Below are 27792 nucleotides of genomic sequence, written 5' to 3'. Positions count from 1 at the left end.
TGTGGCATTACTCCATTACTCTATTCCTTCCTCACTGAGCATATACTGGAGCCTGATGGAGAAATTTTATTTTTTTTTCCCTCAAGACCCACAGTATAGCCTTCCAAGGGCTCTCATTTTGTCTACACTCTTGCTAGGAAGCACAGACAACTGAAATTTCAGCCTCGTGATGGCCCTGTATTTACAACTCTATTGTACCTGACCTCGCTATGAGTACTAAATTGTTAAGCAGCTTTTGTCAAGGGGGAAGGCATGAATAAGAGCTGGCTGGAGTTCAGTAGAAAGAGACTGAGGCAAGATCAACAGAATGGGAAAGCAATAGTAGTTTTATAGTAAGAATGATCATCTGTAAGTTCACATGAGAGCAGAATTGCCGGATTCTCAGTAGATGATCCATAGTTAAATAGTATGCTTGTCCAGGTATTCTTTATTTCTTTTCCTTCACCTTATCTGATTGATAACATCCGTTTCTTCCCAGTGTAGATATGGCTACTCACTCCATGTTTTTTGCTGGTTTCTGCAGCATGTCATATACCAAGCTGCACTTTATCTTAATTTGAAATACCAGCCCACAAATTTTTTTAACTCTCAGCTGGAATACCTGTAAGAGCAACCCTTTGCCTAATTTTCTCTGAGGTAGGGCGTCTTCCTAGTTTCTATCTAGAACTTCAAGATCAGTTTTGATATGTGGGATGATATAGTTAGAGATGAAGTGTCAGAATCCCACTGAAATTCAGTATGTTTTAATTTTGCTAAACTCTTTTCAATTCCTCTGAAAATCTCAACTAGAAGAACTTAAATAGGGACCAGGCTATACGGATTAATATTCAGGATAGTGACTATTTCTTTTCCTAGAACAATCTTGGCAAACAGGGAATGAGGCTTGTAGTATTATCATCAGTTACTGACAATCTACTTTCATTTTCTGAAAATTCACAAGTACTTAGAATTCTATCTCTGTGCAGTAATTAAGGAGGGTAAAGGTTATTTTCCTCTTTTGATTAAAAACTGAATTTACTTTGTGTTGATGTAAAAGCAGGAAATGTAATAGCAAATTAGTTTTTGTTCTTTCCATCTGCATTCAAAATTAATATTTAGTACAGATTTTCTACTTCATTTTCAGATAATCAGAATACACAAAGCTAGTAAGATTGTATCACCACTTCTCGCAAAGTAGTTTTTTGCAATTACATGAAAAATGAATCTATAGTAACCTTCAAAAGCTACTATTCTTAGGTGAATGGCACCAGAAACTTGAACATTCACTGGCAGCATTATGATTGTCTTGAGAGCACATATCCAGAATATGCTGAAATTTTGAGACAGTCCGGGTATAGTGGATTAGCTTAAGCATTCATTGTGCAGGAAAGCTACCAAAGTAGGTTTTATGGAATCATATCAAGACAGAAACAACCATAATGGGCATTGGCAACTGGCAACCATGCTGCCTTTTGGCTGTCATCCAGAGCATGTAGTTTCAGAAAGTGAGAATTGGGATTGCTCTTTAGTGTCTAAGTAAAAAATGAATGGAATGAAGGAAAATAGAAAGATGTTTCTATATTGACTCTTATAAGGTAAAAAATTAGACCTTTGCTTGGAAATAACTGGTAAAAAATTAGACCTTTGCTTGGAAATAACCATCTCTAAAGACAAATAGGTAACTCTGAAGAATATGTTTTATTTGCCTAAAATAGGCAAGTCTATCTCTCTGCTTAGTTTATCACTTTTAACTTGACCGCTCTCTTTTTTTTAAGCTATATACTCCTTTATTGCTTTAGTGTGTAGGCTTAGTATTTATAGTGTCATAGATATCTGAACTGGTTGAGTTATGACAGCTGTGGATAACATTTGTCAGTATTTTCTGACTCTTACATAAGTATGTCAATAAAATTCGCATTTGAACAAAACCTCTCCTCTTCCTTCCCCTAGAGTAAATTAAAAGGATCATAATGCCATAAAATACCAATGTGTTTTGAGGGAAGAGCAAAATTACCAAGTAAGCTTATATTACAGATTCACAAATATTGATGAAAGCTGCAAGACTGGCTTTATAAAACGTATTTTTATGTTGTCAGTCCCTTCATGACAGACTCCAATGAAGATTTTCTGGCTTCAGTTTGTTTGATAATAATATTCAACACGAATGTCCTTGTTGCTTCCTGTCAGAAGATGGGCAATAATTTGGATTAACTTTGCAGTAACAAAAAAAGAATTTCTTGTTGGATTCATACTGATAAAACAAAAAACCTTATAAATATTCCAAGGATTTTGAGATGATTTTTGGCTATGTTTTAACACAAATTACAGAAAAGTTTTCTTTTTACTTTTTTTTCCCCCACAAGATTGCAAGGTACCTTGTACATGTCTCGTCTGTAATTTGATTTAAAAGTAGTAAAAGAAACACTTGATTTACTGAATTTTCAGACATCGTGTAATTAGTACAACTTTTTGCCATCTGAGTAACAATCTAAATGTCAACCTCTAGGAAAAAACTGACAACAATTTCAGTCAAAGCCAAAACATTGGACAAAATATTCTTGTCCTTAACTACTTATATTACACTCTCTGGAATTCCAGAATGATGAATACAACATATGAAACAGAACAAGTTTTGTCCTGTTGTACACCCTTGAATGCAGAAATGAAAAAACCTTATGTCAGTGCAAAATATATTTGCGCAGGGTTGTTTCCAGCCTGATAGTGAAGTTCTATGTGAAGACAACTCTCATTTTTCAGAACTCATAAATGTCTCTTAGCAAATTCATAAGTAAGTCAAGCTACATCAAATAAAATAACCTAAATATTTTTCAAGAGCGTGCATTTCCTCTTAAATTTAAAGTCACGCTTTATACAAATTCAGTATTTATAGAAGGAATTATTCACAATGAAGTATTATTTAAACTTTGGACATTATAATAATTTCTACTTTTTCCTTTAAATTCCACAGAGTCTAAAATTATCCTCGGAGCTGGTTTTATTCAGTTATCAGTGTAAAGGATATCAGAGAATTCAGTGGGAATCTAATCAAACCCCAAATATGTGTTCAACTTGAATCTAAGGTGCAAAAGATCAGTTCATTCAACTAAATCCTCTGGGATGTTGATTGTGTCTTAGCATGTGTTTGCATAGAACCCAGAACAAAATAGCATGACTGGAGTCTTTGTGTGACGAAAATCGAATGAGTGCTCAATCAAGACTTTCCTTCTGAAACTTCACTCTACAGACAGAAACCACTCTGTGGTCAGTTTGTTGTCTCCTTTGCTCCTGTCAATTGAGTCCTATGTTAGCTAGGACTTGCCGTTCTAAAAGCGGGTGGTAAGACCAAGAGTAAGTAATTATTTTGCAATTTTTTTCCTCCCAGTGGATAGCTATGTCAATTTGTACAACACTGATATATTAGTGAAGACTAAAATTCGGTGTGGATAAACAACTAATTTTCATCTTATATTTATAGAATATCTTCTATCACATTAGATTTCGTCTCCATCTACATCTAAAGATGTTGAAAAATAGGTGCAGGGTATTTAGTTTCATTTTATCAGGTCAAAAAAGAATTGTTTTCTCATTTATATTAAATGACAAAACTAAGATATCTAAACCCAATGTCTGTTTATTAATCTGTTGAAATTCCTACTTCAGGTCCCCATTGTGTGAGCAATTTGTACCATGAATTCCTATGGGATGCAAGGAAAAAAATCAGGACATGTTCTTTTTCTGTTTATTTTGGAGAAAATGAAATGTTGTTTTTTAAAGTTGCATTAAAAATCAGATAAAAACAGTTTTTATCTTTATGTGTCTTTGGGAAAAAAAATTCTACCTCAAGAAATTTCTTTAACAAAGAGAACATTATTTCAGCCTCTAACATTTCTGTCTGCCTATTATCATTAGTCATAAGCTAAGCCCTGCACTAAATGTCTAGTGAGCACAGATAATGTTCATTTTGTCTGGAAGACAGGTTGCCGCCTGTCAAGGAGAGATGGAATAAATGACAGGTTTGGACTCTGTGCCTTGCAGGCATATTAGGCTAAGAAATCGCCAACATGATGAAAAATTATTTTGTCAAAAATTTGTAGGTCACCCATCATTGTCTAATGTATTCTGTGATTAATTGCTAGCATAGATCAGCATTATGTCTTTCCAGTGAATCGCTTAATTGTTGCCTGCTTCATGCTCTTAATGTAATGACGAGGCATCTGGTCCTTTCACATGTGCTTTTAAATGCCAGCTTTTGCATCCAGGTTACGGGAACTGTAACATTAAACTTAAAGAACTAGTTGAAATTAAAACTTCCTGAAATCTGCCTCTTCTATTTCTTTTCTTTTCTTTTTTTTTTTTTTTTTTTTATGGCCATGTGCATGGTAGGCTGAGTGTTAGTGTTAATGTATGTAGATTTTATTTCTGATGAGTGATTATTTGACTGCTCATTTTACGAAGATTTATGGTGTGCTTTCTATCTCCTGACTGCAGTGCTACTCTTATCTTTAATAAAAGAGATGAGGACATTAATCAGCCTTTGTCAGGAGTCCTGACTAAGACATTAAATGTACTGTATGGGATAGGTAAACACGCTCCAGATCCTTCTTTACTCCAGTAGATCAGGCAAAAAAACACTCATTATATTTATCATAATTTCACATCTGCTGTTTTTGAAGCAATGTACCATGAGGCCATAAACTGTATTACAACTGTGCATAAATTCAACTGATTTGTGGCTGGAGTAACTAATTCCTAAAGTACATTTTAGAAAAACAAGCAGTGAGCCCTGAAATTGCAATTCCATAAAGGCACTAAATTACTGACTGCAGAATCAAGAATTTGCTTGATGTGATTCTGCAGTGACCGTTTTATAAAAAGTGACAGTGTGCCTGTGATTGAGTCAATAAAATAAGGACGAGTGAGCCGTATACTCAAACAAGATTAAAGAGAAACAGAATGACAGAGGACAGACACAGGGGATATGCATAGAAGAAAGTGTAATGTTCCCCCTTCAAAAATGGCTTTAGGATGTAGCTATTAATAGCAAGGATGTTAATTTGTAGGTAATCATTTAACTATGTGAAAAAAATAGATGCTTTTTCTGAAGTTTTCATCAGATACAGTATTTCTGTAAACAAGGATGAATTTTTTTATGGTAAAAGGGTTGTACCTCTTATCTTAAAATACCCCACATGTTTAAAATGACTGGATTCTCTCATCTGAAAATCATAAATAGCTTGAGCAAAATCAATGGGTCTATATAACAGACTTTAACTGCGGTAATCAGAAGAGCAGTCAGGACTACACCATTCAAGCTGGATCTTTCCTAAATTGAAAAGAATGTACTCTTAGGGAGTCATGAGATGTAATAGTCCATCTGAGCTGCATTTACTGCTTATGTTTCAAAGCAAAATAGCAACATGAACAACAGGCTCAGCCCAGGTGCAACAAGATTACACATGGCTCAGCCCGTAGCCATGCTTTGCTTCTCCTGGCGGCTAAGCAAAGAGAGACCAAAAGACTCAGGAGCTGACAAAGTATGGAAAGTATTGTTCCAACAGTTTTTGATGTTCAGTTTTGTTCAGGCCAAACCAATAAGTATCAGACTTTCAGTTCATGATGTTTTCCTTTCAGTGATATCTGAAAGTTGACACATAATGCTTATGAGAAAAAGATTATTTCTCTTGGAATATTTAAAAATGAAAATATTTTTAATCTTCAGAAGATAGAGTCTTCAGTTATGGTGTGTATTGCTCTCATCCTATAGGTATAAAAGACAAAAAATATAAAAGACAAAACCAAAATAAAGCTGTGGTATGAGATACTTTTAAGCATCCTCCTCTCAGGAGTTAATGGCTGTCCATAGCGTGTCAACAGCCCCTAGTGCATGTTGGTGAAAACAGATATTATGTTCATTTTAGAAAATGAAAGTAATATAACACCCGCTGGTGTTGTTAATAAAACTGTGTATAGCTCAGTTTTAGTACTGTTCTTGACCGCAGCCTGCTAAGCTTGGTCCACTCTTGCAGTAATAAATCCATAGAGATTATGCTGAATATCTCTGTGCTCTGTCCACGAGACTAAGCCAAAAAAGTGCTTGCTAGATGCCAAAGCATTGTTTCTATCTAATAGCATCAATCTGTGCATCACTGAGTATTTCTTTTCCTGACCTTATTACTTTACTGAAATTAAGCTTGAAACAATCTGATGTCAGACACTGTATATCTACTTTTATTGCTAGCCTTGCTAGGCCTCTCCATATTGCTAGTGCTGCATCTCATTTTAGATAGGTTGAACCACATATATATTCTCCAGTTTATTGAAAGCCTGATAGATTGTTTTCCGCATTCCACAATGGCAGGCCAGTCTTTTCATGAATGTTGGAGAACAAATGTAAATTCACACGTATACAACTGACCAAAAATGAATAGTTGTTTTTTCTTGATATTAAGAATAAATCCAGCATATCACTAGATATGAGTAAGAACAGTAGTGAAGCTGGCTTCAGTTCAGCTTTCATGATTCACTGGCAGTTTCAAATGTATTTGAAGAATCTGTAAAAGTTGATTATTATGATAGATTCAGAAAGATGTGCTCAGACAACAAAGCCACACCAGAATGAATTGTAAGGATTGAATGAAATGCAGACTACCTTCAAACTGAGGCAAGCTTTTGACATCCATCCACCCCCCCCACCTCCTTTCTCTCTCTCCCCATTACCATATAAACTTAGCAGCTTCCTGCAGAATTCCACTTGCAGTCAAATAAAATTCAATGATAAAAATCACTCAATAGCTCCATTAAAACAAAACTAAAATTATTCTTAGGCCCATGTCTAGGGATTAATATACTTAGAAGCTATCCAACATTTACACAGCTTTTCTTCATGTTGAGCCTGCTCTTTGAAAAATAGTGAAGATTCAGGTGGCATGAGAGGAAAAGATTTTTTCCTTTTCCGTATTCTTGCTGTACCAAACACCCGATTCATACAGGGAATGTTGGTCTGAAGGAAAGCTGATGAATCAAAAGAAAATGTCCCTCCAGCCACAGCAGATACAAGTAGACCAGACACAAGTGACCCAAATGTAGGCTGATTTCAAATTTATTACTTTGTAGGTGATTAGCCAAACCACTTTGAATGATATCCTGGATAGATCCATTGACTTCCACTCATACGTTGTGTGAATGCCTACCAATGCTAAAGGGGTTCATTATCCATACCTAAAAATAGAGCCGTTTTTTAAGGGGATCGAGCCTTCCGAAAATATTGCAAAATCCACTGGTCAGGCTGACATTAGGAAGCTGCCTGGGAATCATCAGGGTGCGTGCGATGTGACTCCGGCAGTGTGATCGCTGAATGCAGCCAGCTCTGTTAACAACATTGCTGGGGTCTGGGTTGGGACCTTTCTTAAATGAGGGCAGAGGAAGATACTGGTTTTAAAAAATGGCTGCTGCTCACTTGTTTGTTTAGCCAAGATTGCTGAAAAGATCCACCTACAGTCCCTTCAAACACACCTCCTTTCTCATGAGGCTTCCATGGTAGCAAAGCCAGGAAAAGTTGGGGTCAGGGGAGGTGTGAACACACGCTGAGCGAACTGCGTTTGATGCAACATATACTATCCCTGCCTGCTGAGACAGCATGAACACCTGCTCTGGAGGCCAATTCCTTTACTTAGCTACTTAAGCACTGTTTGACCCTCTGCAGGACTTCTCTTATCATGGCATGTATTGAAAAATAAAAGAACACTGGTTTCAAATGAGTGCTTTCTGTAGTTTTGTTATTTTGCAAAAACCTCTTTTTTCTATTTCCTTATACACCTAATTCTTCACTCTGCTCCCAAGGAAGAAGAATAGTCAAAGTGTTTACTGATAAAAATAAACAAAACATACTTATTCATATGAAATAATGCAATCTCTAGAATATTGCGTTCTGTATCAGCAAAAGACATGCCTCAGATTTTTAACTCTGTACTTCAAATACAAAACTCATGTTCCTCTAAACAAAAGCACTTTTCTCTCCTCTGTATTCTCTGTATTTATCTTTATTGTTTTTTTTGTTTCTCTCCAAATGCAACAAAACATCTTCTCCTTGAAAACCTAGTGTGATATGAGAACGGACTATCAGAGTAGATGATAGACTTATTTGCAGAAAGGGGCAATTGGACTCAGCTGCAGGCTTTTTCTTTGAGCCTGCTATTCTGCTCTTCCTGAAGCCTGAGCTAGAAGATGATTGACTTTAAGGAATTAAGGTGCTACATGAGACACCATCTACTGGTAGATAATGAGTTCTCAGGAAGCCTTGTCCCAAAACAGATATGTGTTACCTAGCTTCCTTAGTTTGGAAATCTGCATCTGCAGAAGGAGGGAATTCATGGATGTTAGAATATAAGGTTTCCTCCACACAATGACTATACAGGACTGTAGAAGTCCACCTGGGAATTTATCTACTACTTCTGTGAGTAATTATTTTCAGGTAATCATCCATAAGAACACAGTAACTTTTTAATATCGGTGTAGAATATAGATTTCTGTTTACAAGAGGCAGTAAATATATACAGTTCAATGTGTCCAAGCACCTGCTAAATAAAATGAATTTGACTATTCTTGGACATGTGTTAGATTTGTCTCATGCCTAATCTATATTTCATGATAAAAGTCTGGCGATCGTTATTTACACTTAAGGATGTATATGTGTGCAGCTTGAAAGAAGACTGAGTGATAATCACCTGTGAGTTAAGCAAGTTTATCCACAACTGGTTGTATTTTGGACAATCTAAACACAGAGCCACAACAGCAAAATACTGAGGTCTTCTTATGAGACAATGCTTTAAAAGCACTTTCAGCATATCCGTGCAGCTTTGGTTGTATAATCTGAAGCTTATTTACAGAAGCACAGTGCTGAAGGAAGTGAGACCCAAAGCCTGAAGATTTAATAATTTATTAATTAACATGTTGTATCAGTAGCTGTTGTGAAATGGAATGTAGTATATTTATCATTGTAAATAGCTGATTAAATTTATAGTGTAATATTAGGTATTTGGATATTTCTGTCATACTGTTACTGTTCTTTGCTATGCTGACTGCAAAATATAATAACTTCTAAGCAGTGTGTAAAACAAAGTGCTCAATTCACTTTATTAAAATATCCAATAATAATTGATTTAAAGGCAATAAAATGTGTTCATTAGAGGGTTTATATTCAAGAAATATTGAAAGTATACCTAAAACTGTCACTTTTATTGTGAATGAACAGGATAATATAATTTGAAAAGAGTGTGATCATAGTAAAGATTTGTCCTGCAGCATTATCTGATAGCTCATAAAGTGCTGAAATTTAATATGATGCTTTCAGTCAGTTTAATTGAAATTTAATTGCCACTTTGGGCAGAAGGTTTAGATCTGATCAATAAAATATTAAAGATTTTGTGCTTTCACTAGGAACAATTTCTTAGCCAATGCATCAAGTGTAACCTATCTTTTAGGAAATATTTGTTTGTTATAATTCACATAATGTTCAATATCACTTGCTAATCTGAATGTTTTAATGCATTGCACAGATAAATAGTGAAAATAATAAAGCTGTAGTTGATCCATTTAATTACAATAAGATGAAAGAAGTAACGGTCACCTTCAGATTCATGAGAAAGGCATTAATGTAAAAGAGCTATAAATATTTTGAAATGTCAAACCTCAGAAAGACAGAGTCCAACACGAGCCCAGCTGTAAATCAGGCACATAGAAGGACCTTGAAAAAAAAGATGGTTCTTTGGTATTTTAGAAATAATTACTAATACAAAAAGGGTAATGATGAACCTATAAATTACATTAAAAAGGGCCATTAGAGGAGGATTAGTTTATAAAGCTGAGAGATGGTTCCTGAAAATTATCCTGCTAGTTATTTCTTCTTTTCACTTCATATTATTCATGATCCCCCAAATTATCTGATTAATGATAAACTAATTGATTGCTACTTTGCAATTCAAATGCAATGGCCAACTTTGAGTGTCCCTTTACTGTAATCTATACTGTGCCTTCATTTTTATTCATCTTTTTTGGAGGCAGTGTAAAGAGGATGATTCTAACTCATTCTCTATAATGTGTAGGGACAACTTTAATCTAAGCAACCCTGCCCCAAAATTCATTTGTGCATTGGCTCAGGTCCCTGAATGCCACCTTTTCATGTCTGGAAAGAGCTTGGTGCTTCTGCTCCTTCACCCTTTTCCCATCTAGGCACTTGTACATGACTTTGGTAAGAGTGGACACAGCTGGAGGTGACTGAAATGACACTATTTTAATTTCTCCCATGTCTCCAGAAATGCTCTTGAGACTAAAAACCACAGAGCGTCTTATCAAGATTGCATTTTCCTCCATGAGATGATACCATATTCAGTGATTTGCTACCATTCATAAGAGTTTTCATCCTTTCAGATAATACGTGCTTATTTGAATAACAATGCCTGAGTTCAGCTCTGATCTGCCAGCAGAGTAGAGGCTGGGGGAGCATCTGAGGAACAGAAAACTGTCTCACAGGCATATATGCTGTGATGGCAATATGCTTGTTTGAATAAACTGTAATTTCCAGTATATGATTTTTAACTGAAGATTGATACAGGCATGCATGGGGCAGAGGACAGCACTCAATAGCAGGGAAAACAGCTAATTTATGTTGTTGCTGGTGACAGAAGCAAAAACATAGCAGGATCACTTTTTTGGCCTGAGACCAATGGCATCTATAGTGCTGTGTTCTGAGGATCATGAGAAAAGATGAAAAAGTGTAGCCATTCTCACTTCCTCTCCCACAGCACTCAACCAGTAGTTGGAAGATTGATGAAATAGCCAATTCAAAGCCCTCTGAAGACTGCAGTGGTCTGTTTCCCCCTTCTGTGGGGTGTCCCTTCAGGAAAGTAGTTGACGTTGCAAATGCAGGTCTCTGAAGATCATTAACTTTTCTACTCAGTGATTGCCTGCTTCTGCTGACAGTGGTATGTCTCTGCCACCGTGAAAGGCAGTGTGAGCATTGAGCATTGGGACTAATTTAGGTCTTTGGGAATTTGATTAGCATTCAAAAAAAAAAAAAGTCAACTAATGTGACAACTAATAAAACTCTCAGCCACATGCCTGCTAAAACAAAACATTTCATGGCTTTTTGCCTTCAAACAGAACTTCAGGCTTTTGGTTAGAAAATTTGCAATTTTATTCATAAACTTGAATAATAAGGCAAGAGGAAAAATCTTGGTAGAGAGAATGGTTTGATGGGTAAAATCTGGAAGTGGGAAACAGGACGAAAATCAAACTTCTACCCTTTTTGGACAATTTTTTTTATGCCTTTCTCTGTTTACAGGATGAGATGATACTTGTTCACCAACCCACCTGTCTAATTGTGATTATTGGAAGACTGAATAAAATAATGCTCGCAAAGACTATACAAGATGTTCAGTGCTGCATAGTACAATTCTGCAGTGCCAGGAAATATTTAATGATCTTTAGCTCCTAATTTTGCAATATTTTCTTCAAGTTCTCCAGGATGCATTACTTTGGGAATATTTATTTGGAACATATAATTCATTACTGAAGAGTACTGAAAATAGAGAGAAGGAAGCAGTAATTCCACATATTACAAACTGGACCTGGCTGTTAGACTTCTAATCTGCAAAACTGACATTCTTCCTCACTAAATCAGTGAGATAGTACAAGTTACTTTCCTATAGAACTGAGAGAAAATTTGGTTAAAACATGATACATTTTATCCTTTCAAAACACTAATTTTCATTTTTATCTTGCCATAAGTAACTTAAGCTTCATTTAAGAATGCAAAGGATTTTTGTCTTAAGTTCTGTTCATCAAATTCAGGCAGAACCTCCCAAAATCTTTACTTCAGAATCCCAAAAGTTTGCAAAGACCAGATATGGATTTGGTTTGGATTACTGGAGCGGCTGACTGACATTCTGTTCAGATCATGATTTGGATTTTCAGCCCCCCACAACACTTGCATTAGCCTGAGGTTTGCTCTTTCCCACCCCATCCCCCCCGACTCTGTCTAATATGCGCTGTCCTTCAGCATGAATTTTACTCTTTGCATTTCTTCACACTAGATCACAGTCCTTAATGGATTTAAACCCCTTCCTTTGAACGCAATATTTTTGTATATGCTCAAGTAGCATTATATTTTGGACAGAAGAAATTCCTTCATCTGTTCCTTAACTTCCTCACATTCTCACTTCAAGGGTACATTTTTCACCTGGAAGACATTAAAATTGGTGTCAGCTTTCCTCTGCGTTGACAGTAGAGGATTAAAATGGTTGTGCTGAAGTATCTTGAATTTTCTCTTCTAATTTATCACAGCCGCATATTCCAAGGGAAGTTAAGGTAGAGGGAGAGAGGGAGGAAAGATGCCCAGCTGAAAGACAGCACCTCTACCTTGCAGAAGATTCATTCCACAGCACATTTTGAATCTGCTGACAAGACACTGGTAGCACAGGTAATCAGAGCTTTCACAAGACTGATTTTGTCCCCTGCTGGTATATGGCATATAGGGGAAAAAGGTTCTCATCTCTCAGTGTAATCTTAACTATTTAGAAGCCATTATTGCAGGATTACAAATCATCTGAATACCTTTCTTGTGTAACTTAGTTATTTATTACCAGTCCAGCAGATTAGTCAGGTAACATTACATAGTGCTCCAGTTCTGAAGCAATTATTCAGTGTGCTGTGGGATTATTCCCTCAGTTTGCAATGCTAGTAAATCTGTGAAGTTCTGTAAACAATACCGCATAGTGCTGAGTGCAAATATTTAACATTTTTTTCCTTTTTTTTTACTTGCAGAGAAGGCTTATCAAACTATATATATACAGTTCACTTTACAAAGTGACTCAAAATTGCAGATGTTTTCTGTCCTAGGTTTGTAAGAAATGCTTAAAGTCAACTTGTCATAGAGACTAAATTGAATCTACTACCTATACAGCTCTGAAAGGGAAGATGTAGGAAAAAAGGAGCAGCATGAGATTTATCTGATGTTTGGTTGATGTATGGCTACATAAAATCTTAAGTAATACAGATAATGTCACACAATATTGCAACATATATTTTCAGTTGAACATTATAAGACAATAAGGCATAAATGGAAATTAAAAGAAAAGAATCTGAATGGTTGTCAGGGAATACTTTTTCATTCAGAGAATCATAAACATATGGAATGGTGTGTCAGGCAAAGTTTCAGAGATAAGAAGAAGGGAGTAATTACAAAATGGATTTATATCCTGAGGAATAAGGTACAGACAATGGAAAAGAGCTTTATGTCAAACAATTTTTAACCCTTAGTAGAAAAAATGCTCATGACAATCGTATTTAATGGGTTCCATCTGATTTGCTGAAGTTTGCTTTCTATTCAGTAACAGAATATAAATAGACACATGTGAGTCTTCCACTCATGCTTAAAGTTACCATGTACTTTTAACACATACCAGTATTCAGAATGCAAACATAAAAACTGATATGTTCTGTTGCTCTTTCCCTACTGAAATAAATTACTTGTTGATGTGAAGATATTGGATACTCAAGGCATACAAATTTTTATGTTAGAAAATATGGCACTCAGAGAGTGTCTTCTGTAGTGATGTGTAAAAATAATCTCAATAGATAAATGTATTAAAAAGGCATCCTCCAGGGCAAATAAAAGCAGCAAACATATTTTCATGTGTGAAACAAATAATTAGAGAAAAAGTGATAGAAAACTGCAAACCAGAACATTTTCCTATTGTTATTCCAAAGCAGGGTGGGCTTTGGAAGGATGTCATTCAGCCTTTAATCTACTTTCAGAGTTTCAGGTAGGAGCAAAAACTTTTGTAGAAAATTTGCAGTCCTCAGTCTTGACAATAGCAGTGGGTTCACAGATTCCACATTTCCTTATAATCCCCCTATATATATAAAAATTACATTGGTAAATTAAGTAAAGCAAACTATATTTACATTAAGACTCCAAAGAGCTATGGAAATATGCAAATTTGACTTAATTAGAAGAGAAGCCCAACTATAAGTCACATATCTAACTGACAACCCCCATCAGAGGTGTGCTCAGCCATTCCTCTACTTTCCAATCTCTCTTGCATATTCACTGGGCTGAACTCACTGTATTTCCATCAGATATTCTTCCTTGCTCAGAAAAATACAAAATAGAGAGAGAATACTATCTAAATCTCCTGCAAAACATATTCAAGCTCCTATATTTTTTTCTAAGCTTTCCTGGACAGAAATATGTTTGTATGTTGTGCAGCTGCTGTGCAATGAGGCTGCATCTTGCTGTATCTTGGATGTGGAAGATCTACCAGCAAAATGCTGCACAGATAGCTCAGATATGGATGATAAAGTCAAGGCAATCTTCTTGTCAACATTGAAATTTTCCTACAATGCATGTACAGTGAGTATAGTGTACCGAAATCATCACATGTGAAGTACAGTCGTTTGGCCATTTGTCTAGGACTCTGTGACACTGGGCACAACCACTGTAATTACCCCTTCCCCAGGAAATGACTCCAGAAATTCTAGCCAAATGGACAACTTTGTCATTTTCTATTCAAGAAGCCACCAACCAAACAAAACATCTTTGGGTGAAATATAAAAATAGAAGGGGAATACCAGAAGTTCAATAGTACTGTTCTAAATAATTTCAAGTGCTAAGGATGAAGCAAGGTGTAGCCTAATAGAAGGCTACATGTCATGGTCCTTGAGAATAAAAAATATTCCTTTCATACCTCTGAGAGGAAATAAATTGTCCAGAAAGGCAAGTTAAATAATTCTAGTGAGCAAAATCCAGTGGTTAGACAGGAAAAGCTAGATTTACCAAGGACAGCACAGAGACTGTCTGTACCTACCACTAAGAGGTCATCAATCATAGCTATCCCACAGCTGTAACAAAATCCATGCTTAAAACAGCATGGCAGTAATCAGAGACACCTGCATTATCAAAATGTGACCGAACTTATTCCAACATTACCTCTCAAATACCTAAAGCAAAACAGGAGACAGATTTCAGCACAACTTTTTTACAAGTAGTTAAGGGCAGTGGTTCAGCTCGTAAATAGTTGGATGTAATTCCCTCAGCATTTCTAAGACTTCATTAAGAAAAAGGATGGAACTCAATCAAAGAAGCAGCACAGTTCAAGCTTGCCTTGACTGTGCTCCACTTCATCAGTGCAGATTGGAGCATTTAAAGAAAACCCCAGAAAATAGATGTGAAATGCCTTGCAGGAAGAAAGTCCTAGACTAAAGCCAAGTCAAGAAAGTTACACTCACTGCAGCCTTCCATTCTGAATGGTTCTGCTGGACAAAAAAATGCTATGGCTGTAGCAAAACATAGTCTTCTCACTTTCACAGTTACTAGATGGAGGCAGCAATCTGAATTTTTCTGACATCAATAGGAGTTAGGAGCGTGAAGTGCCTTTAAAATGGTACCCATAATAAATATTTAAGAAGGTTGTTGATGTTTTTCTTGCATTTTTTACAAACAAATGCTTTATCATAAAAGCTAGTTTTAAGTTTTGCCATGAATATGCCATTTGTTACTTAGCAGATACAAATTAATTACCTTAATTGAAATAAAATTTATAACAATTAGCAATAAAAAGTGTAATGGTATTATTTGGAAGAGGTATTAAAGGCAGAGGCCACGACCACAAGTTGAAATTATTCAATAAGACCATACGTGCTACTAGTGAATGTAGTAGGAGGAAAAAATTATGTGAATTTTGCTCTTCAGTAGAGGTGTCTTGATTTGGATGCAAAGAATGAGGCTAAATATAGAGGGGATATAACTCAACATTTAAGCAACAAAATGGTAGAAATATTGCCAGGCATCAAAGCTGGAGAACTGAAAGCTTTAAGAGTGTTTAAGGGGGGAAGATCCCTCATGATTCCAAAAGTGGTAGAGATCTTTTGCATATTTCAAGTAAAATGAAAGGCAAAAATGTGAATCATCCAGAAAACAGGAACTAGAAATCAGAGCCCAGGCTCTAAATTTTGATTAAGCAACGCTAGTCAAATGGGGTCAAATTAAAAATGGAGCCAAGTGGGCATCCTGTTATCTTTTTCAGTCTCCAATATGAAAGTGTTGTTTGACTTGTTGTTTCTTTAGTATGACCACATCCCTCTCTGATTTAGCACTGTCTCCTTAAATTTTTGTAAAATTATCTCAAATGCATACATTACTAATTTTGTTTCCTTTAGAAGGCCTTTCTATCATGGAGAGCTCAGAGGAATAATAATTTCCGTATGTAAAGGTAGAACTTGCACAGTGGCATTTCCAGTTTCAATCTACTCCAGGTCAGACTTCTGTTACTGAGACATAAAATCTCACACATGGCTGTGAAAAAATATTTAGAAATCCTATTTCTGCTTGACAGTGGGAAGTGCTTGAGAGTACATCACAAAGCAGGTGCAACAATAGACTCTACCTGCACCTGCTTGGCTCTCTGATCTCTGTTCCTTCGAATGATCTAGCTGCCATCATTCATGTGATTTCACTTAAAATAATAATATTTTCAATTGAAAATAAGAATATTTTCAATTTTGAGTTATCCAGAGAAGCATCAAATCAAGCTGTAGAAATTGTGTCTGTATTCTGTACTGGAACATTTTCTGATATGTAAGACCAAAACCTAGCACCAGTGAGGCAAAAAAACAGGATACTAGCATACAGAATGAAAGTGTAGTTAATTTAAGGCTCTTTTCATGGTGACTTCCACAGACACGCCATGTTTTCGTTTCTATAATTACCTCAAATTTGCCTTTAATTTTGAAAATTAATATGAAGAAACTAGATTTTCACTAAGTCCTGCATCTCTGCTTGACCAGTGCTCTGCAGTTCAGCATGAAAGATAACAGACCTCAGGAATCATCATTGTGTAGTATATTTGAACTGTAGGCAGATCTGTGATGTGAATGGAGGCTAGGATTTAGTCTTAGCAAACAGTTCCATTGAAGAAAAAAAAAAAGCGATGAAACAAAGCGATATTTATTCACGTTGCAAAAAGAGGACTGTTTGTGCCAGAAAAAAGAAAAAAAAAGGGTACTAGAACAAGACATATTCAGACTCTAATGCATATGAATCGCTTTGTACACATGGCTTGATAGCACACCCGTACATGATGTTTTTAGTGTCACTCTCGGCGTGTTATGGATTTACTGCATTACATACAATGCAATTATTGATTTACATAAGTATTGCTATTTTTCCCAAATGTAACAGATTTTAGCTTGAAAGGACTATAAACTGAGAGACTTGCTATAGTTTAAAATTGGCAGCTGGTCGGGAGATGAATGCCAGGCAAAGTGAGTGTACAGGAGGTTCCTGCTGTTTCCTCAGGGAAGCGTCCCTGGGTGAGACATCTGCTGTTCAAACTTCACCACACATTTTATCAGGTGACACGCTGTGGATACCTAATCCAAATTTCTTCTGTTGTAAAATGTTCATGTTAAATGAAAATATAATAACTTTCCATTTTCTATTAAAAATGTCAAACCCACTTTATTTCTCCCCCCAGTGTTTTATTAATGAATGTATTTTTTAATCAGGATTTCAAGTCTTATAAACAGAAACTTACTTTTCCATGCATATTCATAATCTTGTAGCATGAATCATAAAATTTAAACCCATACGTGTACATTCTGTTCAAAATACTTTTGCTGTATTCACTACATCAGTATCTGAACTCTCATTTTTCAGCACAATGGCTCTTCTAGGTAAAGTACAGTCAAAGCAGGTTCAATATGGAATTCAGAAAGCTCAAAATGTTGGCAACCCCTCTGCTTCACCTCCCTCCCTCCAGTGCCTAATGCTGAGAGATTTCCTTCCCACAGTATGCTCCAGAATTGTGAATGGGATTCCCTAAAGCATACGTGGGAGTTAAGCATCCTTCTTGTCTTCCACAGGCAATGGCTCTGGGACTTTTTCTGCACGGCTGTACTGCTTCAGCAGAAGAGGTGAAGAATGTTCCTACCCAAAATAAGCTCTAGCCAGGAGATTAAACGACTCTTGAGAGGTGGGAAATGAGAGTCTGAATTCCCTCAGGAAGAGAAAGAAACTAAATCTGTGTTTCACACGTCCTGACAACAGCCCTCACCCCTGGACTATTGTATAAAGGGGGCATGTCCTCTATCTGTACTTTAAAATAGCAGCTGCCGCTGCATTTGGTGAGGATCTCTCTTCTGTCTGTGAACCAGATGGAGCCTTCCAGTCATCTTCGGTAGATGACCTTATAGTTTCTGTATTCCAGCCAGGCTTAAAAACAAGATTGGTGACAAGCTGCTCAGACCTATTAATTTGGAAACACCATAAAATCACAAATGTAGGCACCCAAAGAACCTTTAAAGCTAGAGAATAACATGCTCAAGTGCTGCAGGCACCTTAAGGGTTAAAGAAGTAGCTAAGCAGGAGTTTTCAGCAACACTGTTTTTGAATTAGATGTCTGTTATCTCTGTGAGAACTGGGAAAGAAGGCGGCTAACTAAGGTCATGAAGGGAGTCTGTGGCAAGGCACAGTACTGGATCCAGAAGTCTTCGGTTTAGCTACTGGACTAATGCTTTATTTTAATGCTTAACTATTAAAAATGTTTCTGTGGAGAAGTATAGTTGCAAGAAGCAGTTGGTAATACATTCTACTCATTTTGGTGTGTTTTAGAAACACCGTTAGCATAAATCTTCTAGTGTGATTTGCACTTCACTTAATTTTATAAATATATAGACAAGCTTCAGTCTGCACATCAGAACCAGGAATGTTTTTGTATCAAGAACCTCAAATGAGAAAATCTGTAAATGAGTTGGCTGTTTTCTCATCTGTTCTGTGCCCCTCTTGCTGCCCCTTCTGCTGTCTAAGAGGAAACTGCGTTTTTTTTCTTCCCTCTCCCAGGTTCTGTCTCACAACTGCTACTGCTTGACTGATGGATGGAGGGACATAGTAGAAAGAAACACAACCTTAAATCTGTAACAGTCAGCAAATAAGCATACCGTAGCAAAACACTTGAAGAAAAAAAAAACCCAGCAGCTGAAATCAAAAAGTGATTTTGCTCTATAAAAGAATTTCTTCAGTCTGATCACGTCAGTTCCCTTTATAAAGCCTTCGCTCGCTTTAGCTTATATTTTGGGCATACCTCACAGCTCCTCATCCTTAAGTCTTTCCTTGGCTCCAGCCAAGGCCCACTCCTCAGTCTTTTATCATCTGCTCAGTTTGTTCAATGTAAGCCCTTCTCAGTGTGTGCTTGCTATTCTTATATTTGATTTTTTCTCCCCATGTCTCTTTCCAATTTCTTGAGTCTACTCACTCTGCCAACCTTTTCCAAGCCTTTTCTTAGTACATATCTTATTAGAGAATAGAAAGATACATCACAAAGGCAAAAGCCAGCATTTTCAGCTGTTGTTTATGAGCATAGCTTTATTAACTTAATGGGCTAGCGGAGGATCTGATCCCTTCAATTAAGGCAAAAAGAGAAAAAAAGCCTCTCTCCCTCTGTCCTCCCACAGTGTTCTCTGTCTTTTTCTCTTGAGAATTCACTGAGGATAGTACTTGTATCACTTCCCTTGTCACACACAGAGCTCAAAACACTAAGCCACCAGCAAGTGATTGATAAGTATCACTTAGGGCTTGCTCCATTGACATTCTTTTCTGAATGAATTGTTTATAGAAGTATATGAAATGCCTGTTGACGGAAAACTACTGTGAATCCTAACTGAATATTTTATATTATGAGTTTGCTAGAACTAGAATGAGAAAATGTTAGATAACAAAACATCCTTTTTTTTCTGCTGGGCACTACAAAATATAATGCATATTACTTCACAGATTCCACTTTCTACCTCTTGTACGCCTTGATGTACTTAACTTAGCACTAGCACTTCTTTTCTACCCACTTCCATATGACCTGACTGCTGACACAGGTATGCCAGGAAATTAATGAAGATACAGGACTCTCATTACTTTTGCAACCCAGAATCTTGGAAAAACTGACAGTGCATAAGACGTGTGGACTCCTTGAATAATATGTTCAAGGGGCTAATGGTGGGAGGCAAACCTTACCTCAGAGAGGAGATGACAGGGAACACTTTTACGGACCACATGACATGCAGCACAAGGCTGACTTCTGTTACTTCTAAGCACATGAAGTTCTGAACTGTTATGTCTGGGGAAGTCACTTCAAATATACATTACTAATTTTATTTTGCTTCATGGATTACAGTAAGTAAGGAAAGATCTTCATGTCTACAAAAATCAAAGTGAAACTGAAATAAAGTTAATTACCAACCTGATAATTAAAGTAACATCAGGAAGAAAAACGTCTTCTAGCCCTTGTGCAAATAGATATTTTTCTTTTTTCGGCTAGCTAACTAATACAGAGAGGGTCAAAGCACTTCCAGCTTTAGGTTAATATTACAGCTACATCTTTAGTGCTGATCAGACAGTTTGCTCAAATTATTGGTAATGAGACAATGGATAACCTGTTCTTCCTCAAATTATTAATGTTTAGATGTTGGCAAGATTATCCCCCTCAATAACTTCATGAAATATTCAAATACTATTCGAAATGGTACTGTTTGTTACATTAAAATAAAATAGTTTAAATGATGATGTCACTTTTCTAGCTTAAACATTCAACTTCTTAATCAATAAAACACCCGTATCATTGTTTTAAGAGTAAGATTACTTAACCTAAGGTTTTTTAGGTGTTTGCAATGCGTCTTTTAGTGCTGCTCTCAAATAGATTATGTGGTTTTTATCAAACACCCACTCTCACCATCTGCTGGAAATTTATAAAAAGTATAAGGACGTTAAGGTAGATTTCCTCCATTTATAAAAGCTGGAAGAATTTAAATCAAGACAAAAGATAGCTTAAGACAGCTGTTTCAGTTCTGAGGGTTTCTTTCATTTAGTAAAATGCTGATAACCATCTGAAGCTACAACAGCATGCAATACTGACCCTAACCAATAACAAGTTGAAAAGGGTTAGTGAAAGACATGATGGCCTTCCCAGCTGTGACTCCACTGCAGAGCAAAGACTGCCACTGTAAAAGACATCAGCTCATTTTAAATGAAGTGGTAGGTGCTTCATACCAGGGTGGCTTGTGCTTCAGACAGAATTGCTAAGGTTTGGAAATCATCTCTTCCAACCCACCTGTTGAAAGCTGGGTTAACTACAGCAGGTTTCTCAGGGCCTTGTCAAATTGAGCTTTGAATAGAGACTACACAACAATCTGTGTTTGGCCATCCTCACAGCGATAAGATACCCTGTATTTCAGTTTGTGCCCATTGTGTCTTGTCTTTCCACTGCATACCACTGAGAAGAGTATGGCTCCGTCTTTTTTATTTCCTCTCATGAAGCATTTATATGTATTGTTAACATCTGCCTGCACCCTTATGTCCTGACTTTCTCTTCTCCAGGCTAAACAGTTCCAGCTCTCTTAACATATATCAGATGCACGTACCCCTTAATATCTTTGTGGCCCTTCAGGGGACTTGCATCAGTGTGTTCATGTCTCATTTATACTGGGGAACCCAGAACTGGACATAGCACTTCAGATTTCTCACCAATGCCAAGAAAAGGGCAAGAATCATCTCCATCACCTCACTGGAAAAGTTTGTCCTAATGCAGCCCTGCATGCTGTTGGCCTTCCTTATCAAGAATGTATTGCTGGCTCATGGCTAGCCTGCCCACCAGGGCCCCTTGGGCTTTTTCTTGAAAGCTGCTTTCTAGGCAGTTGTCCCCCTGCCTGTAGTGTGTGGGGTTGTTCTTGCTCAGGACCAGAACTTTGAATTTCCCATTGTTGAACTTCACAAGGTTCTTTTCATACCTCTAGTCTCTCACAGTTCCTCTGAAGAGCAGCACACCACTCTGACATATCAACCATTCCTCATCTGCAAACTTGTTCAAGGTTTGAGAACCTCTGCCTTATCATTCAGGTCATTAATGAAGATTTTAAGCAGTATTGGCCCTGGTACTTACTCCTGGGGTATGCCACTAGTGACTGTCCTCTGGCTGACCTTTGTAATACTGACCCTGTCCCTTCAAGCCGGGCAATAAAACCAGGTTTTGATCCAGCTCACTGACCACTTCAGTCCACCAATGAGGGAAGCAGTGTCAAAGCTGCTCTAGAGCTGAGATAAACAACATCCACCACTCTGCTCATTCATTGAGCAAGACATCTTATTGAATAAGGCTATTAGATTGGTCAAGCATCAGTTCCCCTTCATAAATTCATGCTGACTACTCCCAGTCATCTTCTTGTCCTTAATATGCTTAGCAACAGCTTTCATATGATTTGCTCTGTGACCTTCCCATGGACTGAGGTGAGACTGATCAGCCTGTAGTTCCCCAGATCCTCCTTCTTACCTTTTTTGAAGATAAGAGTGACATTTTTTCCCTTCTAGTCCTCAGGAACCTCTGCCAATTGCCATGATCTTTCAAAGATAATCAAGAGTGGCCTTGCAATTACACCAGTTAGATCCATTAGCACTCTTGGGTGTACCCCATCAGGAATAATAGATTTGCATGCATTCAGCTTGTCAAAGCGTTCCCTAATCCCTTCTAACAAGAAGGCCTCATTTAACCAAAATTCCATTACTTAGGGCTCCTGGTAAAGAGAAAAGCACAGAAAACACTGAATACCTCTGCCTTTCCATGTGCTTTGCTGTCTGGTCCTTTACCCTATTCAGCAGCATGCCCATTTTTAAACCAAGTCTTCCTTTTGCCGTTGTTGAACCTGAAGAAGCCTTCTTGCTGATCTTCACATCCCTTATGAGAAGAAACTCCAAGTGGGCTTTCACTTTCCTAACACTATCCCTGCATGCTCAGGGTTAATCTGTACAGGCTTCCTATACCTGATTGGTGATTGGCCAGCATTTTGCAAAGATGCTTTTGCCCCACTTGGACCACCAGTCCCATCTCTTCCTAGCAGTTCTTAATCCTCAAAAAAGGTCCTGACAAAAGCCTTCCTAGACAGCAGGTCAGGTAGTTGGACAGGCCCTTCATGCCCTCGAGCAGGGACTCTTCCAATTCCATCAATACGTGGCTTTCTCCTAATGCTCCTGCGTGGCTAGGTCCTTGCAAGCTCAGATGCTTTGTTGGACATTGCTCCTAGCCTCTTGTCTGCTACCTGGGCATGAAACTTATTCTGTAGCTACAAATGGAGCAGGAGACTCGGTCCTGGTGCCAGAAGTCACAGACTTCCAGCATTTGAATCACAGGACTCTATGTTTCTCAGTCTAGTAAGGACAGACTTTGCCTGTCCTTCCCCTAGTACAGGCTGGGAGTTGATAATCTTGTACCTGCAGGGTCTCAGAAAATATCTGACCAATCTCTTTTTCCTCCTCTCAGACACTGTACATACATTCTGCTGTCCTCCTCCCACATCTCCTTTACTTGACAACAAACCCATCACCAGCATAACACCTCCGGCAGGCAAGAACACTATTTCTCCCTTCCTCCTTTCTTCCCCAGGCCTCCTCAGACTTGGAAATATGCATCCTCCTGAAGCTCTGAATTTAGGTCTTTCATGTGTCTGCACCCAGCAGATGCTGGTGATCATGTCTTATCAGGAATAAAAGCTCAAACATGCTTTCATCAAGAACATCTGACAATGAGAATTTGCTAGAGCTTCCATAAGATGACAGCCCCCAGAGAGCTACCTTTTCCTGGCAGCAGGAGGCACCTGTAGTTTCTCCAGAGAATTCACAGGAGTCACTTATTGATCCCTAAAGATGTTCCCAGAAGACACGCAAGATCTAGAAGCAGAGCCTGGAAATTGCTGCACAATCTGCTGTGTCTGATGGCCACCTCTGTTAGCTGCACTCAGGTTCATGGGATGTGCTTCTGGGATGCTGGGGAAAGAATGGTGTAGGAAAACACACTGACAAGGCGAAAATAAGAGGGGTGAAGTGTCTGGGCTTGCTCCTAAAGTTAAAACTGGAGTTATACTTTCTGCCTGCTCTGGATGTGTAAAAGAGTAAGCAGTGACACAAGAGATCAAAGACTGTGAACTAGCAAGCAGCCTCTACAGGATAAAGCTTTGATGTGGACAAGAGTTTCTCTGGGTTTCAGAATATGAGTTTTGGTACTGCAAAAAGTAGGAGGCTGCAAGCAACAGGTAGCGGTTCTGAGTTTTTCACAGAGGAAGGTGATATGGTCAGTAACTGAGGATACTGAGAGCTAAACTTTAATTGTGCTTGGATGCCTAAGCCAAAGAACAATCCCTCAGGATTTCTGTGCTGAAAAATTTACACATAATATGGCCTGAGCAGCTTAATGTCTACATTTTACATAGGTTAGTTTATATTAATGAAGTAAGTGAGCCTTCACGTTGGTCTACTAAGAACTGGTCTCATTTGTGCTTTCAAAATACCCAGTGAACCGGTCTCTAGATGCTGCAATGTTTAGTTTCTCAGTACCTTTATCCCTTTCGGGCTCCTCTTCAGAGATACAGTTATTATGTTCATCCTGAAACATCCACCTGAATATGTATATATTATTTTTTAAAAAATGCCTTGGCTTCCTTGACATTTCCAAACTACCACTTCTTACTTTTTTCAATCTTCTCTCTCAGTCTTTCATGTAAATGCATACACTTTATACACTTGTAAGATTCTGCTCTTCCTCTTGTGCAGCATGCATAGAACCTTAATTATCATATGAATACTTCAGTTTATGAATAACATACATTATTTAATACCAAAATCATGGCCCACAGTCGTTCTGTGTATGCAACACAAAAAAAGATATTGACTTTGAAGGTCTCAGAAAAATCATAATGTAGATACCATTTATTTATTTAAAAATGTCTTTTCAGTATGGACGAAGCAGTTTCAAACATTAATAATGAATATTTACCTAGAAAAAATTACAATGTAAGAACTCTGTTGCCTGAAGGGCAATATTAATTAGTAATAGTAGTCCATAACTTAGTTTCAGAAAATGCCTGCTGTCTTCTCTAAGTATGTATGAAGCATAACTACACTACTGTTGGTCAAATTAGGTCACTTACTTTGAGGCTTTGTAAATATTCAGTTGTTATTTTTTTTTACCTATGCAGCTAAGACCGATTTTAGGTATTTTATTCCTTATTGCAAGCCTCCAAAAGGAGACAGAATGATCCTTGTGATCCTTTAGGGTATTATGCCCTAAAGGCATAATCTATGCCACTCTACTGTAGAGGATGGGAGCTTCATGTTTGTATCTTGGAAGAGAACATAATCCCTAGGCACTGTGTGTTAAAATCAAGCAGTAAATATTCAGTTGGAAGCAAAATGCATTTAAACTTGTTAAAAAGATTGTTTAGAGAAGCTGGTGGAAAGAGTAAGTTGTATTTTTTTTTAATTAGTTATTCTTTCATTCATTTTCAAAGTTCTAGGAACCCTTCCATTTCTTCCTCTCACACTCCCCCCCAAAAAAACACCAAACAAAAAAAAAGAAAAAAGAAAGCCATGTTTAAAAGCATCAGCTGTTTAGGCCAAAAGTAGTATTAACAAAATTGGATCAATATTATTTTGCTGTTGGTGAGATTCTGTGAAGATAATTCTTTACTACCATACACAGTGCTGTGACTGCTGCCAGCATTTAAAACTCTCCTAGGCAAATCTCCGTCTTCTTGATTTGAGAATAACCCTTGCACAGGTTCCCTTTGTGTGTGAGAACACCTGGCCAAATGAGGTCTGCAAATGTAAATTCTATCAACTATATAGGCAGGTGATAGCATTCAAAACATATGTGTACAGCTGCTTTTGAGTATGCAAACAAAGGCTTCCCCATCTCAGACCTGCAACACTTCATGCATTTCAGAAGACCAGTACATAAATCCTGTGAATATAAAGGTTAAAAAAAGTCAGAAGAGAATGCTTAATTTCTCAGCAGCTTATGTCAGCAGTGGGCATTTTAAGAGGAACAGACTTCTACAGAGACAAGAGTCACTTGCTTCTTGTTTTGAAAAAGAATTTTTGGAATTTTTGTTTCTTCCCAGTGTGGGACTCTGCTAACAGCAAGTGACTGAGAAAATGCATTTTTTCTAGTCATGCTGAATTTTTCACTTTATTTGACAATAACTTTTGTTTCCACTCAACTATTCAGATACAATATATGGTACCTCAGAACTGGGAAACTGATTTAGGGATACGATTCTAAATATTTTCTGAATTTGCATCAGCCTTTTAGAATATACTCTTGTAGCTTAATTTCATTACAGTTACCTTTCTCAGTATTCACAACCTTGTTCGTGTTTTGTACAATGTCAGATAGCAAGTGTCAAGAGAAATTTAAAATTATAGTTCATTTACTCTAGTTAAACATAAGGAAGCAAAAGCAATTACCAGAGCAAAATGATGGAATTAAAGATTCTTCTTGCAACCTAGTTAGGTATTTAGTGTTTGATGAGTGTTGCAAAAGATAAATATATTTTTCAGAGAGGACTGTATCAATCTGCAATCATGAATAAAAGCCACTGAATATGATTTAGATATCAAATATATGGTTTTCAAACAATTATCAATCTTGGACCAGGAGGCTGGAGTTATCTGAGAGTATAATTTTTCTTTGTTTCTCAAAAGATTTTTTTTTAAATGATAAATAATGTCTGATTAAGCAACTTGATATTTATTACAGAAAATATTCTTAAAGAAAGACTGAATTTTAAGGGATCCTGCAGATGTTATACAGGAGATATATATATAATCCCACATAAACAGAATAAATGCATTTTTGCTATGAGGATAAAATGTTAATTAGTTTAGTTTAATTACAGTCATACCACATGCTAGAAGTTTAAATAGTGGATTGGTGATTCATTTTGATTGATCATAAAAAGTGAGCATAGACTTATTGTTGTGGTGACTAGTCTAAACTGTATGCCATGTGCATCTGTAATTTAATCTGATTCATACTATATGGCACATTACACATAACAAAAACCTTCTGATTGTTAAATATAGAGAACTTGAATTCATCTAAGCCTTACTTATAAATATCAGATGCTCTATAAGAATGAGTTAGAAATTCAATGCTGTCATTATTTTGACATGGCTTACTGTAGTAACAGCTCAGTTTATTTACTGCAAGGTCATAGCAAGGCAAACAGTGGTGCTGCCATGGAAAAAAACATTACAGAAGAACACAGCCTCATCATTAAAATTCAGGAAGACGGGGATGGTAGGGGACGAGAATGATTTCCTGAAGATTTATTTTTTTGCTTCTTAGTATGGCATAATTATTTTTATCAGTTTCCCCTGGGCTTATATTTTCTTTGCCACTGATATCTGCAGACAGAAGGAAGAACTGGGCTTAACTTCTGCTCCATGCTTGGTCAGCTGCAACACAAGAAAGATCCACATTACTGGGAAGAAATTCATGGGACCTTGTCCTCATTGCTGCTCTTTGTGTCACATGCTCTGCTTAGTCCCTGCACTCCTACCACAGCATGGGCAAGCAACCAGAGGAAGGTTTCGACATCCTGCCCTTGGTGCTTGCCACCAGTGGAATGTTTTGTATTCAACCTCCACACTTTGTGTCTTATGGTGTTCTTCTGAAGCAGAAGACTTCTAAAGAGTCAACAGGAATATTTATATGTATATAAATTTTAATGTTAGGACTGTTTTATAAAAATTACAATAAGCTCTTTACAGATGCATCAAGAAATTAAGAGCAAGTAATAGACTGGTTAGAATGTATTGGGTATTTATGAGAAGTTTATAATACATTTGAGAAAAATAGTACATGTATAATGACTTTTTTTTCCCCTAAGTACGGAACTGACATGCATGTTTTTCAGCTTCCACCTTTTTTATTGCATCTAAGT

Source organism: Pezoporus flaviventris, unplaced genomic scaffold (genome assembly GCF_033815535.1).
Source record: "Pezoporus flaviventris isolate CSIRO_AGI_PZ_B2104156 unplaced genomic scaffold, CSIRO_AGI_Pfla_v1 ptg000036l, whole genome shotgun sequence".
Taxonomy (NCBI): Eukaryota; Metazoa; Chordata; class Aves; order Psittaciformes; family Psittacidae; genus Pezoporus; species Pezoporus flaviventris.
This window is presented reverse-complemented; position numbering follows the sequence as displayed.